At 36.2% G+C, this 14,241-nt stretch overlaps 1 protein-coding gene across 3 annotated transcripts in view; it reads right to left on the bottom strand.

Moving 5' to 3' along the window:
* Stk3 (serine/threonine kinase 3) overlaps positions 1 to 14,241 on the bottom strand; it is a 284,170-nt gene that overhangs the window by 254,710 nt on the left and 15,219 nt on the right. The window lies entirely within an intron of this gene.

Genomic DNA, 14,241 nt, shown 5'->3' with positions numbered 1-14,241 from the left:
CAGTAAATACATAAACTGGTAACATAATCATTTGTTATCATTAACAAGTATTGTATACTAAACATTTGTATGTTATTACATTTTTATACAGTTAGTGTACAACAATTTATTTACTCAAGCATTGCCACAAACACGTGAATAATGTGTTGTACTATGAGGTCACAGTGTCTATGATGTCACTAAGAAATAGAAATTTTTCATCTCTGTTATACTCCTGTGGGACTGCCGTGACATATACAGTATGTCACTGACTGACACATCATCATGCAGCACATTGACCTTACTGACAAACAAACATATAAGCATAATCATAATAATAATTTCAAAATCATTATTATAATCTTATAGTAATTATTAAAATTGCTGATTACATCATATATTTTAATTGTAAGTTATATAAATATGCATATGTATAGTAGTCCCTCTCCATATCATATTGCTTTCCACAGCTTCAGTTACCCAAGGTCAACAGGAATACAAACATGTTAAATGAAAAAGTCCAAAAATAATCAATTCATAAGTTTTGAATTACACACTACTCTCAGTAGCATGAAGAACTTCACCTCCAGACTGAAGTGAAGAATTTTCACTTCCAGACTGTGAATCATCCCTTTGTCCAATGTACATATACTGTGTATGCTACCTGCCTATTAGTCACTGACAGCCATCTTGGTGACAGAACAAAAAGTATATGTTCAAATAAAAATTTATTTCTCAGGCTGGGATTGTGGCTCAGTGGTAGAGCACTTGCTTAGCATGGGGGGCCCGGGTTCGATCCTCAGCACCACATAAAAATAAAGGCATTGTGTTGTGTCCATCTATACCTAAAAAATAAATATTTTTTTAAAAAAGTATTTCTCATGGTTCTGAGGGCTGGAAGTCCAAGATTACAAGCCCAAAAGATTTGGTGTCTTGGGAGAGTGTACTTTCAGATTCACAGAATGGCATCTTCTTGCTTCTTCCCAGGGTAGATGGAGGAGGCAAGGGAGCTTGCTGGAACCTCTTTTATAAGAGCACTAATTCCATTATGGGGATGATCAGGATCTAATCACTTCCTAATATCATCACCTTGAGAGTTAGGATTTCAACATACAAATTTAAGGAGAGACCCATCTAGACTAAGTATCTTGTGTCTTCCTTTTTCTAGGCAGCTAATTAAGTGACTTGCCTAAGATTACACAGTTAATTTTTGCAGAGCCAAAATTCCAGCAGCCGTAATGTCTTTTTCAATGCTATCTACCCATCAAATTAAACCTGTTTCATTAAGGCCTTCGTCACTCCTCCTTATGTAAATTAGAATCATTCTTTCTCTGTTTTATACTGTGTCTGGACCATTTATAGTTATGACAATACCATCTTACTTATGGGGGATTTCCTGTTTACTGTGTTTTTATCTCCCTGAGGATAAAAACTTATCATGGCTCATTACGGTTGCACCCACCACCAGCACTGAACATACTGCCTTGTATATTACTGTATTCAATAAACACTGATGAACTTGTAAACAAAAGTCTATGTTCAGCCTGGCGCATGCCTGTAATCACAGAGGCTAGGGAGGCCGAGGTAGAAAAATTAAGAGTTCAAAGCCAGCCTCAGCAACTTAGCAAGGTCCTAAGCAAGTCAGCAAGACCCTCTCAATAAAATATTTTTAAAAAGGGCCAGATGCCCTTCAATAGATGAATGGATAAAAAAAAAAAATGTGGCATTTATACACCATGGAATATTATGCAGCACTAAAAAATGACAAAATCATGGGATTTGCAGGGAAATGGATGGCACTAGAGCAGATTATGCTTAGTGAAGCTAGCCAATCCCTAAAAAACAAATACCAAATGTCTTCTTTGATATAATGAGAGCAACTATGAACAGAGTAGGGAGGAAGAGCAGGAAGAAAAGATTAACTTTAAACAGAGACATGAGATGGGAGGGAAAGGGAGAGAAAAGGGAAATTGCATGGAAATGAAGGGAGACCCTCATTGCTATACAAAATTACATATAAGAGGTTGTGAGGGGAATGGGAAAATAAACAAGGAGAGAAATGAATTACAGTAGATGGGGTAGAGAGAGAAGATGTGAGGGAAGGGTAGGGGGGATAGTAGGGGATAGGAAAGGTAGCAGAATACAACAATTACTAATAGGGCATTATGTAAAATTGTGGATGTGTAACTGACGTGATTCTGCAATCTGCATTTGGGGTAAAATTGGGAGTTCATAACCCACTTCAATCTAATGTATGAAATATGATATGTCAAGAGCTTTGTAATGTTGTGAACAACCAATTAAAAATAAATAAATAAAAATTTTTAAAAAGGGCTGTGGGTGTGGCTCATGATTGAAAAGAAAGAATCATAATGGACAATAGTGAAATTCAGAAGATAATCACAAACTATTTTGAAAATGTATACTCTAATGAAGATCTTGAAGACATGATCAAATTTCTAAAAACATATGACCACTGAATCAGGAGGATATACACAATCTAAACACAGCAATTTCAAGCAAAGAAATTGAAGATGCCATCAAAAGCCTACCAATCAAGAAAAGCCCAGGACCAAATGGATTCTCAGCCAAGTTCTACCAGACCTTCAAAAAGAACTAACACCAATACTCCTCAAATTATTCCATGAAATACAAGGAGGGAATCCTTCCAAACTCATTCTATGAAGCTAGTATCACCCTGATACCAAAGAGACAAAGTCACATCAAGGAAATAAAACTTCAGACCAATATCCCTGATGAACATAGAAGCAAAAATTCTTAATAAAATATTGGCAAATCACATACAAAAACATATTTTAAAAAATAGTGTATATGATCAAGTGAGGTTCATCCCAAGGATGCAATGTTGGTTCAACATATGGAAATCAATAAACATAGTCCATCACATCCATAGACTAAAGGACAAGATCACATGATTATCTCAATAGATGCAGAAAAAGCATTCAGCAAAATACATCATCCACTCATATTCAAAACGATAGATAGTAGAAACAACTCAACACTGTAAGAGCTATATATGCTAAACCCAAGGACAACATCATTTTAAATTAAAGCACTGCCTCTAAAAACTTGAACAAGACAGGATGTCCTCTTTCACCACTTTCATTCAACATCTCCTTGGAATACTAGTCACAGCAATTATACAAAAGAAAGAAATTAAAGGGCTACAAATAGGAAAAGAAGAACTCAAACAAGCCCCATTTGTGGATGACAGGATTCTCTATTTAGAAAACCAAAAAAATTCCACCTGAAAACTTTTAGAACTCATAAATGAATTCAGCAAAGTAGCAGGATATAAAATTAACACCCATAAATCAAGTGCATTCATACATATCAGCGATAAAAAAAAATTAGGAAAACTATTCCATTCATGATAGCCTCAAAAAAAAAAAAAAAAGCCACTTGGGAATCAATCTAACAAAAGAAGTGAAAGACCTGTACAATGAAACCTACAGAACACCAAAGAAAGAAACTGAAGAAGACCTTAAAAGACGGAAAGACCCATGTTCACGCATAGGCAGAATTAACATTGTCAAAATGGCCACACAATCAAAAGTGCTATACAGATTTAATGCAATTCCTATTTAAATCCCAATGACATTCTTTGTAGAAAGAGAAAAAGCAGTCATGAAATTCATTTGGAAAAATAAAGAGACCCAGAGTAGCCAAAGGAAACTTTAGCAAGAAAAGTGCCAATAAACAGAAGGAAGTAGAGACTAAAATGCTAAGTGAAATAGGCCAATCCCAAAAAACTAACGACCTGGAATGCTCTCTCTGATATGCGGATGCTAACTCAAAATAAGGGAGTGGGGGGAGTTCACTGAATTAGACAAAGGAATAGGAAAGATAATAGAATGAACCAGACACAACTTTCCTATGTTCATATCTGAATACATGACCAGTGTAACTCCACATCATGTACAACCACAAAAATGGAAAATTATACTCCATGAATGTATATCACAATACATTCTACTATCATGTATAACTAAAAAGAACAAATAATTAAAAAAAAAAAAAAGAACACATGGAAGCCAGTACTGTGGTAAATATGTGAATCCAAGCTATTCAGTAGGGTCCCAAGTTCAAGGCCAGCCTGCGCAATTCAGCAAGACCCTGTCTTAAAAGAAAATGGAAGAAGGACTAGGGATGTAGCTCAGAGAGCACTTTGTCTAGCATGCACAGATACTGGATTTAATACCCAGTACAGGAAAAAAAAAAAAAAAAGGAAAACCACACAGAACATTCTCCAAATTAAAACCACAGGTTAAACCAAAAAACAGTTTAAGATGACTCTAATTATACAAGTATCATCACCATGGAATGAAACCAGAAATCAATACCAGCAAGAAACAGAAAAATCCACAAATATCTAAAACTGATACAACTCAATCTCTTAAACAACCAACAAGGAGAAAATCACTAAGATTTAAGAAAAATCTCAATACAAATAAAAATGAAAACACATCATACCTAAGCTTATGAGATGGAGCTAAAGCAGTACAAAGAGGAAATGTTATAGCAGTAAACACATGAAAAATGAATAAACAAACTTACTTTAAAAATTAAACTTAATAAGAAAAAGGGAAGGTAATAATGAAGATGAAAGGAGATATAAATGAAATAGAAAACAGAAAAAATAAATTCAACTAAGAGTTAGTTTTTGTTTAAAAAAAAAAAAAATAACCCACCCTAGTGAGACGAAGAAAAAAAAAAACAGAAAACTCAAATAACTAAATTGGGAGCAATACAACTAATTGCACGCGGGAAAGGATAATATTAAGAACTATCGGAGCTGGGCACGGTGGGGCACACCTGTTATCCCAGCAACTTGGGAAGCTGAGACAGGAGGATCACAGGTTCAAAGCCAGCCTCAGCAATGGCAAGATGCTAAGTAACTCTGTGAAACCCTGTCTCTAAATAAAATACAAAATAGGGCTGGGACGTGGCTCAATGGTTGAGTGCTCCCAAGTTCAATTCCCAGTACCAAAAAAAATTAAAAATTTTTAAAAAGAACTATCCATCAACAAATTAGATAACCTAGAAGAATTGGATAAATTCCTAGAAATATATAATCAACCAAGACTAAATCATGTAATCATGAAGGAAAAAAATTATATATGAAAAGTCCTGTAATTATTAAAGAGATTGAAACAGTAATCAAAAACTTTCAACAAAGCCCCAAGAGAGTTATATTCACTGGAGAATTCTATTGAAAATTTGAAGGAAAATTAACATCAGTCCTCCTCAAATTTTTCCTAAGAATTCAAGAGAAGGAAAGATTTCCATATTCAATTTGTGAAGACAGCATTATTCTGACACTAAGACTGGACAAGGACTCAAAATCACTGTTATACATACACTAATATGGCTAAAATTAAAGACCAATTCTCAGCAAGGATATGGAAGTAGAAGATCTCTTATATGTGGCTGTTGGAAATGCAAAAGTAAATAGCTATTCTAGAGAAGTGTTAGCATTTCTTCTAAAGTTATACAACCCAAGATTTCCACTCCTAGGTGTTTATCCAAGGAAAACGAAAATACATCTTAACCAAAGACACAAATATTCACAGGACCTTATTCCTAACAACTAAAAACTGAAAAGAAAAAAAAATCCAAAGTCCACTAACTGGTAAATGAATAAACAAACTATGATAAAATCATTACTGCTCATCAGAAGGAACATTTGTTTTATGTATATTATACCTCAATAAAATTAACTCTGCAAAAAAGTATCTAGACTTAGTGGTAAGGAAATTACTGGTGATGGCAGCAAGAGCAATTTAGTGGAGCGAAGGTGGAAACTAGACAGTAATTGTGGGAAGCAGTGATGTGGATCAAGGTGTCTGATAGCCTTATTGTTGTGGTGTACTTGCACTGGAATTCTCCCTATGCAAAAGTACAGGGTTAACATTTGCCAGTTACTATGCCAACGGCCCTGGGTCTCTCTGGGCAAACACCCAGGGATATCAGTTCTGACCTTGAAACTCAGATGCTGACTCCTTGGGATAGAAGATTCTGAGCATAGCATGATAACCCTAATGTCTCATCCATGCTATGACCTACAAGCCTGCCTGCTTTGCAGAAACTTTCTCATAAATAAACTTTTGATGATAAAACTGATATAAATAACATGTGGAGCCAGGTCTGGGTCACTGTTCTCAATCGGAGTTCAGTATCCCACTTTTCTCTCTAAATGTTTGTGGGTTTTTCTTAATCCTCCATTGCCCCTCGCTGGTAACAGGGCACCCAAACAAGGACCAAAAACAGGGGAACTTCTCTTTGACGATTAGATGAGGGGACAATTCTGAAGAACACCGTCATTTTGGGAAAGTAGCACAGTACAGTCAGGTGTAAAACATGGAACATATAGAATCCAAAGAAAGGGATCTCTGTGTTGCTTTGCTTAAATCAAGGAAGACACAGTTGTCACAGATTTTAAAATTTGTTATTAAAACTAAGCCCTGGTTTCCTAAAGAAATATAGAGACATAGAAGAGACTTAGTAAAAAGCCACATGATAGGTATACAGCTGAAGACACAAACAAGGCACCTGTGGCCACTTTTACTTTATGGTCTTTTATGCGAGACTCTCTCAACCCATCTCATGAAAGTGTGATACAGGAGATTGGGGTTGTGGTTCAGCGGTGGCCCATTTGCCAGGCATGTGTAAGGCACTGGGTTTGATTCTCAGCACTGCATATAAAAAAAAAAAAATAAAGGTCTATCAACAACTAAAAAGAATATTAAAAAAAAAAAGAAAGTGTGATATGGCCGGCTTCTGACATGATTCCTGGCCTTAAAAACACCTATAATGATTATAAACTGTTAACAACAAGTCCGACATGCTGACAGCACCTATCCCTCCCCAACTGGAGCCCTTGCCTCCTTCGAGTAAACAGGAACTGAAGGCAGGGAGTCTAACCAGGACAAAATTAAAATTATGAGTATACAGATCAGCACTGTTGTCACTGCTGCAACAGAGTCTCCAGACAAAACATAAACTATAGCACCACACTTTAAGAGAATAATTTTACAAAAGAAGAAATAGTTTTAACAACAGCCTTGGGGCTGGGATCGTCGCTCAGTGGCAGAGCGCTTGCCTCGAATGTATGAGGTACTAGGTTCAATCCTCAGCACCACATAAAAATAAATTAAAGGTATTGTGTCCATCTACAACCAAAAAATATATTTTTAAAAAATATTCTCCTTGCTTCTTAGTTTCTTTAGATCTCTTGTCTCTCCTAGACTTAAGATGTAAATTACACACCTTTCAAGATTACAAGAATTATAGAAAAATCAGTTAAGACAAAAGGAAAAAAATTGTCCCCTCTAAATTCAAGCCACTTCAGCTTGGCTACTGATCTTGTTTACCTCTAATATTCTGCCACACCACTTTCCTAACAAATTCCTCCCTAAATGCTACAGCAAAGAGAAAAACAGAATGAACTGACTCTAAACTAAGCTAAAAGTGCACTTTGAGTTGATAAAGGTGTTCTACATGATCTTTTACTAAAGTATTGTGGTCTGTAATTTTTTCTAGAACTCCTGTTTTTTAAAATTCTCTATTTTTGAGTTCATGGTTTTATGGTGAATTCACATTTAATCTTGTGCTCCTAAAGAAGTAAGGAGAATATTTTTTAAAAATATATTTTTTGGTTGTAGATGGACACAATACCTTTAATATATTTTTATGTGGTGCTGAGGATTGAACCTAGTACCGCATTTTTCTGATCCACGTTTACACTTTGTCTTTGTTCAGAGACCAATTTTTCTAGGGTTACCTTTGAAATACAATAAAAAAAATTATTTTTACTAAACCCTAAAAAGGACATAGACATGGTGATGTTGGGGGTAGATCTGATAGCCATCAAGGACAAATGTTAGCTGTCTGAACCTTTGCTTTCAGTGATCATCCTGGCATTTCCAACTGTACAGGCCTGCCCTATATTTAAGTCACAATATAAAAGTCTGATGAGCTCTATATTAATTTCAAACAGGTTAAATCTAAGACTTAAATAACATCTATAACATTGTCTCCTACGTACTTTTTTTATAAAAAGTTATAAAATTTTTGTTTCCTGTTTATTTTGTGTATGTGTGCACACCTGTGTATTATGTCATTGAGTCTACATATGTGCTTTAGTCTATATATCGTGTACATGGTATCAAAATTGTCATATAAATGAGCACTCATAAATTAAAATTTAAATAAGAAATGGATCCAAATATTTTTTGGTTTATGTGTGTGGCTTAAAAAAAAAGTTCAGTTTGGACTGGGTAAATAGATAAAAAATAAGGATGTCTTCAAAATTACTAACTCACGTTTTTCTACATGGTTAGACAATAAAGTGTTGGTTTCTATAAAATGCCTAAGATGTAACATCGATTACTTTTAGGATTTTTCTTTAGCAAAAAAGAAATGACTAGCACTGTTAACTATATAGATTTGCATCTTGGCTTATGTAGTTAAAAATAAGTAAATTAGATTCAGCACAAATGAGATTTTCATTTTCTTTGTTTCTGTGTCTTCACCAAAAACAAGGTTGTTAAGAGTTAAGATTCAGGCTGGGGATGTGGCTCAGTGACAGAGCGCTTTCCTAGCACATGTGAGGCACTAGGTTCAATCCTTAGCACCACATAAAAATAAATAAAATAAAGGCATTCTACAAAAATTTTTTTTAAAAAGAGTTAAGATTCAGTCAGGTTTGATTTGTATATTAAGAGTATAAAAGGATTAGTTGGGCTAATCCACATGCCTGGCAGGTGACTTTTGCTAATTTTTCTGGCCAAGGAAAAACTAAACATCAAGTCACTTCCAACTGCTTAGCCACTTAGCTACAGAGCTAGACCATCCTCCAGAAGTTAAAACTGATAATTCTCTGGCTTATACCAGGTCTTCTTTTCCACAGTTTTGTAATAAAATCATATTGATCACTAAACAGGTATCCCTTATAATCCTCAAGGCCAGGCCATTGTAGAGTGAGCTCACCTGTCCATTAAGTTACAATTACAAAAACAAAAAGGGGGAGATGACCCCCACAAATTGTTTGAATCAAGCTCTGTTTTAAATTTTTTTAACTGTAATGCTGAAGGCTGTGGTTGTGGCTCAGCAGTAGAGTGCTTGCCTAGCAGTGAGTGCTTGCCTTGCAATTGCAAAGTCCTGGCTTCAATCCTCAGCACAAGAAAGAAAAGAAAGAAAGAAAGAAAAGAAAGAAAGAAAGAAACTAAAAAGAAAGAAAAAAAGTAGTGTGTCCAACTGCATCTAAAAAATAAACATTAAAAAAAATTGTAATGCTGAAGGTCACACTGCTACTGAGTGACACATGACTCTCACTGCAACAGGCCTGACAGTGATAATAAATATATAAACCTATATAATAAACCTATATAAAACATATATAATAAAAGTGTGGGTCCAGCTCTGGATCACTGTTCTCAATCAGAGTTCAGTCTCCCATATGATCTTGCTTTTCTCTCTAAGTGTTTGTATGTTTTCCTTAATTCCCCATCACCCCTCGCCAGTTTCTGAATTAACAGCAGCACAGGTCGTGGCAGGCAATGGCTTGGGACAGTGGATAAGTGAAGAAGTAGAGATTATGAATGACTCTACAATTAAGGATTCTGGAAAGGATAGTAATTATGCAGACATGCATTTGAGAAAGATTACAGCAAGACAAACAACAAACACACACAAAAAAAAAACCCACACATGAAATGTTTGAGCAAGTTTAAATGATATTTGGGATGAATTAGTAAAATATAAGAAGAGTAAAGCTACAAGATGACAAAAGAGACAATGAGTAAACCCTGTCCCTGAGACAATGAATAAACATATGTCCAAAGCATATGTGATAAAACTGCTTTAACCTCAGAGTTGTTAAGAACACCTCTCAAGATTATAATAGCAGGAAAGGATAGGCAGAGTTACAGTTAAGACTATAGGTTGGTGGGAGCCAGCTGAGGGGTTCTTTCATATATTGGTTTGTATTTTTTTATGAAGTAAGAGAGTTATTTTATCTGTTTTAAGGAAGTTAAAAATCTCACATTTGAAGATATATGACTATATTTGAAATAGCCAGAGTATAGAGAAGAAAGAAAGAAAGAAAGAAAGAAAGAAAGAAAGAAAGAAAGAAAGAAAGAAAGAAAGAAAGACCTTAACCTCACAAAGGTTAGCAGGATTACTAAATAGAAATGCAGGCCTTGTTGAAGGTAAGAGACCACAATTATAAAATGACAATCTTTGAGATGGTGTACTTTCTTTACTGTTGATCCAAAATCCCAATTAGGCAAAGAGAGTAATCTGTCCAGAGTTAGAACTTTACCAGGCAAGGTGCTATAGAAGAACAATGATATAAGAAAGTTAAAAATATTGAAAAAAGAATGGTTGAAAAATAACATCAGAGACAGAAATAAAAATATGGGGTGAGGGTGGAGACTGGGGTCACAGCGCAGTGGGAGAGCACTTGCCTAGTATGTGTGAGGCACTGGGTTCAATTCTCAATACCTCATATAAATAAATAAAATAAAAGTCCATTGGCAACTGTGTGAGTGAATGTGTGAGTGTGTGTGTGTGTGTGTGTGTGTGTGTGTGTTATTTTTTTTTAAAGGGAGGAGGCCAATGAGCAGGGAGAAAGAATGAAGTGCAAAGATATTATGTACCAGAAAAAGAGCACAGTCCTATCAGAATTAAAAAACCATCTCTTAAATTTTCAAAAAACAAAAATTGACAATTGTGCCTCAGAAATAAAAAATGCTTCATGTCCTTCAAACTTAAAAAAAAAAAACTCAAGTTGAACCACAGTTATAGAGGCAGCATTATTATTAACAATTCTCTTTAATATTAAGTGAAAAGTAACCTAATCACTACATACTTCCTCAGGAGTTATAAAGTTTGCTTCAAAGCAAGCTCATACTCTTGCTCACTTTAAACAAACAAATCATAGGTTCCCCCAAATTAATCCAGTAAATACAATGAATATTTTCTATTAGTCCACAGATCTTATTTTCTCAGTATGTAAAACAATTGATATGTCAATTGCCTAATTTAATAGTCAAAAAGAGTGTCTCTGGGGCATTTATCAAGTGAAAACACATGATTTATTTTGGTAAACAATTCATGTTTTATGTCATTGTGTCTTTATTTCCTCTTTCTCTTTCTGGTGTTTAAATAATCTCTTCAGTTACAGTTTAATTTAAAATAATTTTTGTATTGTCTACTTTTAAAAATCTTTGTAGTTCAAAAAATTCTCATAATTAAAAGTAATCTAGAGATTCAAGATGGGGAGCTAGGGTAAGGCTACATTCCTAGTCTCTCTGTGACCTGAGATTCAAGTAGGATTACTGCAAGTCTGCAAGGTGGGTCAAAGAGAGATTGCACTAAAACTCAATACTGGACAGTCAGAGTGTCTTGGACACTCAGAAATTTGGGTACATTAAACAAAGAAGAAAGAATATATTGAACCCAAGCCTGTTGCAGCAGCACTGGTAGCGGCACTGATTCAGCACAGAAAAAGGAAAAACACAGAGAAACACAACAAACAAACAGATTTAGTACAGAGACCCCGAGATCAGAAGAGCTGCATGCCCTTAGCTGATCCAGAGGCTGCACTGTACACTGGGCGTAAAGAGTGCCCCATTTTCCCAACTGGCTATGCAGAGCTGAAGTGGGGGCCATCCTGAGATGGCCATGCTGCAGTTGCTGCTATGGAAGCTAAGAGATCCAAGCAAAGATTTTACACAATCCTCACATGCATCTGCCACAGGACCTAGGGTATACTCAGAAGAATGAGAGTAACAGGCACAGAGAACATATACCCAGGTGGGTTTAAGTTGGAAAAGCAAAACAGAGCCTAACTCCCTTTCCCCTGGGTCTGGTGGCTCAAAAGACCAGCTGAAGCAGGTTGAGAATCTGAACAGGAGTATGAATACACTCAGGGTCTAAGATCAAGAAGCCTGGAATGGCTGTGTTCATGGGCAGGAGAGGTGATGAAGTACTGGCTCCCCTGCCTCACGAATAGAATCCTTTGGAGGGCTCCTGAGATCCAAATTCCCAGAAGAGATCTGCAATTGCCAGTCCCTAGGGTGTGTTGATCTAATCTCTCCAGATGAATCAGAACCCAACAAAGCCCCTGAAGCCTAATTAGACCCAGCACCACTATCAGAACTCCACTCACAGATCCTAATTAGAATAAGTTATAATCCATGTATATATGTCAAAATGCACTCTTCTGTCATGTATATCTACAAAGAACACAACAACAACAAAAAAAGAACTCCACTCACAGAACTCTGCAGCATCCCAACATTAAGAATACATTGGCCTGGATTGTGCAGGGATAATTTCAGCTGACAGTACTTCCCATCTCATCCTACCTTTACTGGAAAGAAGGAAAGCTGAGAATTTTTGAACTCCAACTGGCAACTTGGTGAGCAACACAAAAAGAGGGAGGGTTTAACAACCCTCAGCCCTTGCTCTCCCACTCATTACATAACTCAAGAAGAAACAGAAAGACAGTCACACAGTGATTATCTATTCTCATTGACTATTCTGACGACCCATGTGTAAACAATTCCTTTTCATTAAGAATTCTTTCTTTCTTTTTTTCTTTTATTTTTATTGTTTTTGTGTGTGTTTATTGTGCTGACTGATGAATGAACAGATATACATATATTTGTTTCTCTTTATCATTTTAAATTTTCATATTTTTTAAATGTAGCTATTTTTCCTTGCCTTTTGAAAGTTAGGGCTTTTGATTAGCATATTTGGGTTTTGTTTTGCATTGTTTTTCATTTATGTTTTCTCTTTCTCTCTTTTCCTCTGCTAATAGTCAAATTCTAGGTTCTTTCACTTTGTTACTTCTTTCTTGTCTTTTCTTATGACCATCAGATCCTACATTTCTTCTGAATTCTCAGTTCACTTTTTGAAACTGGAAACTCTTTTCTACCTTCCTATCACTTTTCTATTAATTATGTTCTTACCATCTTTTAGCATTAATTGGCTTATATAACACTGGTCCCCACCATTAATAGTGTTGCAGTTATTACTGCTGTGGAAGCCATAGTTGACACCTGATGTTTGCTTTAATGTCAGATATCATGGTTACTTTTTGTGTTTGCTGATGGCAACTGCTGACCCTACCATTTCTGAGTTTTGTAGCAGTTAACATTGTGGATGTCACAGTAGGAACCAAGTATTTAATGTTGTATATTATTTGCATTGATATTACTGTTTGTTTCTCCCTATTCTGTGAGGTACTATGAGGACACTGTAAGTTCACAGGGTAGAAACTCTGAACTAAACTCAACCAAAAGACAGTACACCTTGCTCCAAACACAAATTAATGATAATCTTCAGCTATACTTTAATACAAAGAATACAAGACACAAAAAATCCAAACTAACTACCAGCCCCAAGTTAAAACACCTGGGAGCGGGGCCCTGGTCCCACGTACCGACATTCATTGCTATAGCAAAAACAGAGAAATAACACAGAAGCAGTAGACACCACACCTATGACCGGATCTCCCTCCATATTGTTGGGTGTGTGGGAGACTTCCCGCTAAAGTTAAGTCTCTGACTCCCGAGAAGAACATCACGTAATCCCTTACCCCCTCCCCCTCTTGTCCGAAGAGCTCCAAGCTGAAGAGCGCCAAATTCAAAAGTGTTCTCAACCAATCCCCATGGGACACAGTGTCCAAGTGTCTGCTCGCCCTTTCCTGAGTCACCCTGCCAATCAGCACCCGCCACATCGCCTACCCAACTCTTCTCAAGCCAAAGCGCTCTCTGCCCTCTTCATCTTCTTTCCCTCCTCTCTCTGCTCTCTTTCTCTATTCTCTGCCCTCCTCCTCTCCTCTCTCTGCCTCTCCTTTTCTTCCCCTTCAGGCAGCCCCCCAATAAAATCTCTTGGTGGAATCTCCGTCTTGGGTGAGTCACTCACCTTTTACATATCACTCTAGAACACTTCAGCAATTAAATACTGTGCCCTAAAAAGGCCCACACATAAGAGTGGAAGAGAATCTCTTCCAACAAATGCATAAAACCCAACACATGAATACAAGAAATATGAAAAAGAAAGCTAACACAACAATTTCTAAAGGCCATAATTCACCAGCAAATGACCCCAAAAAATATTAAAGTGGATAAAATATCAGATAAGGAATTCAAAAATAATGATCAACAAATTACAAGAGAACACAAAAAAAACTGAAGGAATTAAGTTAGTACAGAATATGAAGGATAA

Source organism: Urocitellus parryii, chromosome 7 (assembly GCF_045843805.1).
Source record: "Urocitellus parryii isolate mUroPar1 chromosome 7, mUroPar1.hap1, whole genome shotgun sequence".
Lineage (NCBI taxonomy): Eukaryota > Metazoa > Chordata > Mammalia > Rodentia > Sciuridae > Urocitellus > Urocitellus parryii.
This window is presented reverse-complemented; position numbering and strand designations above follow the sequence as displayed.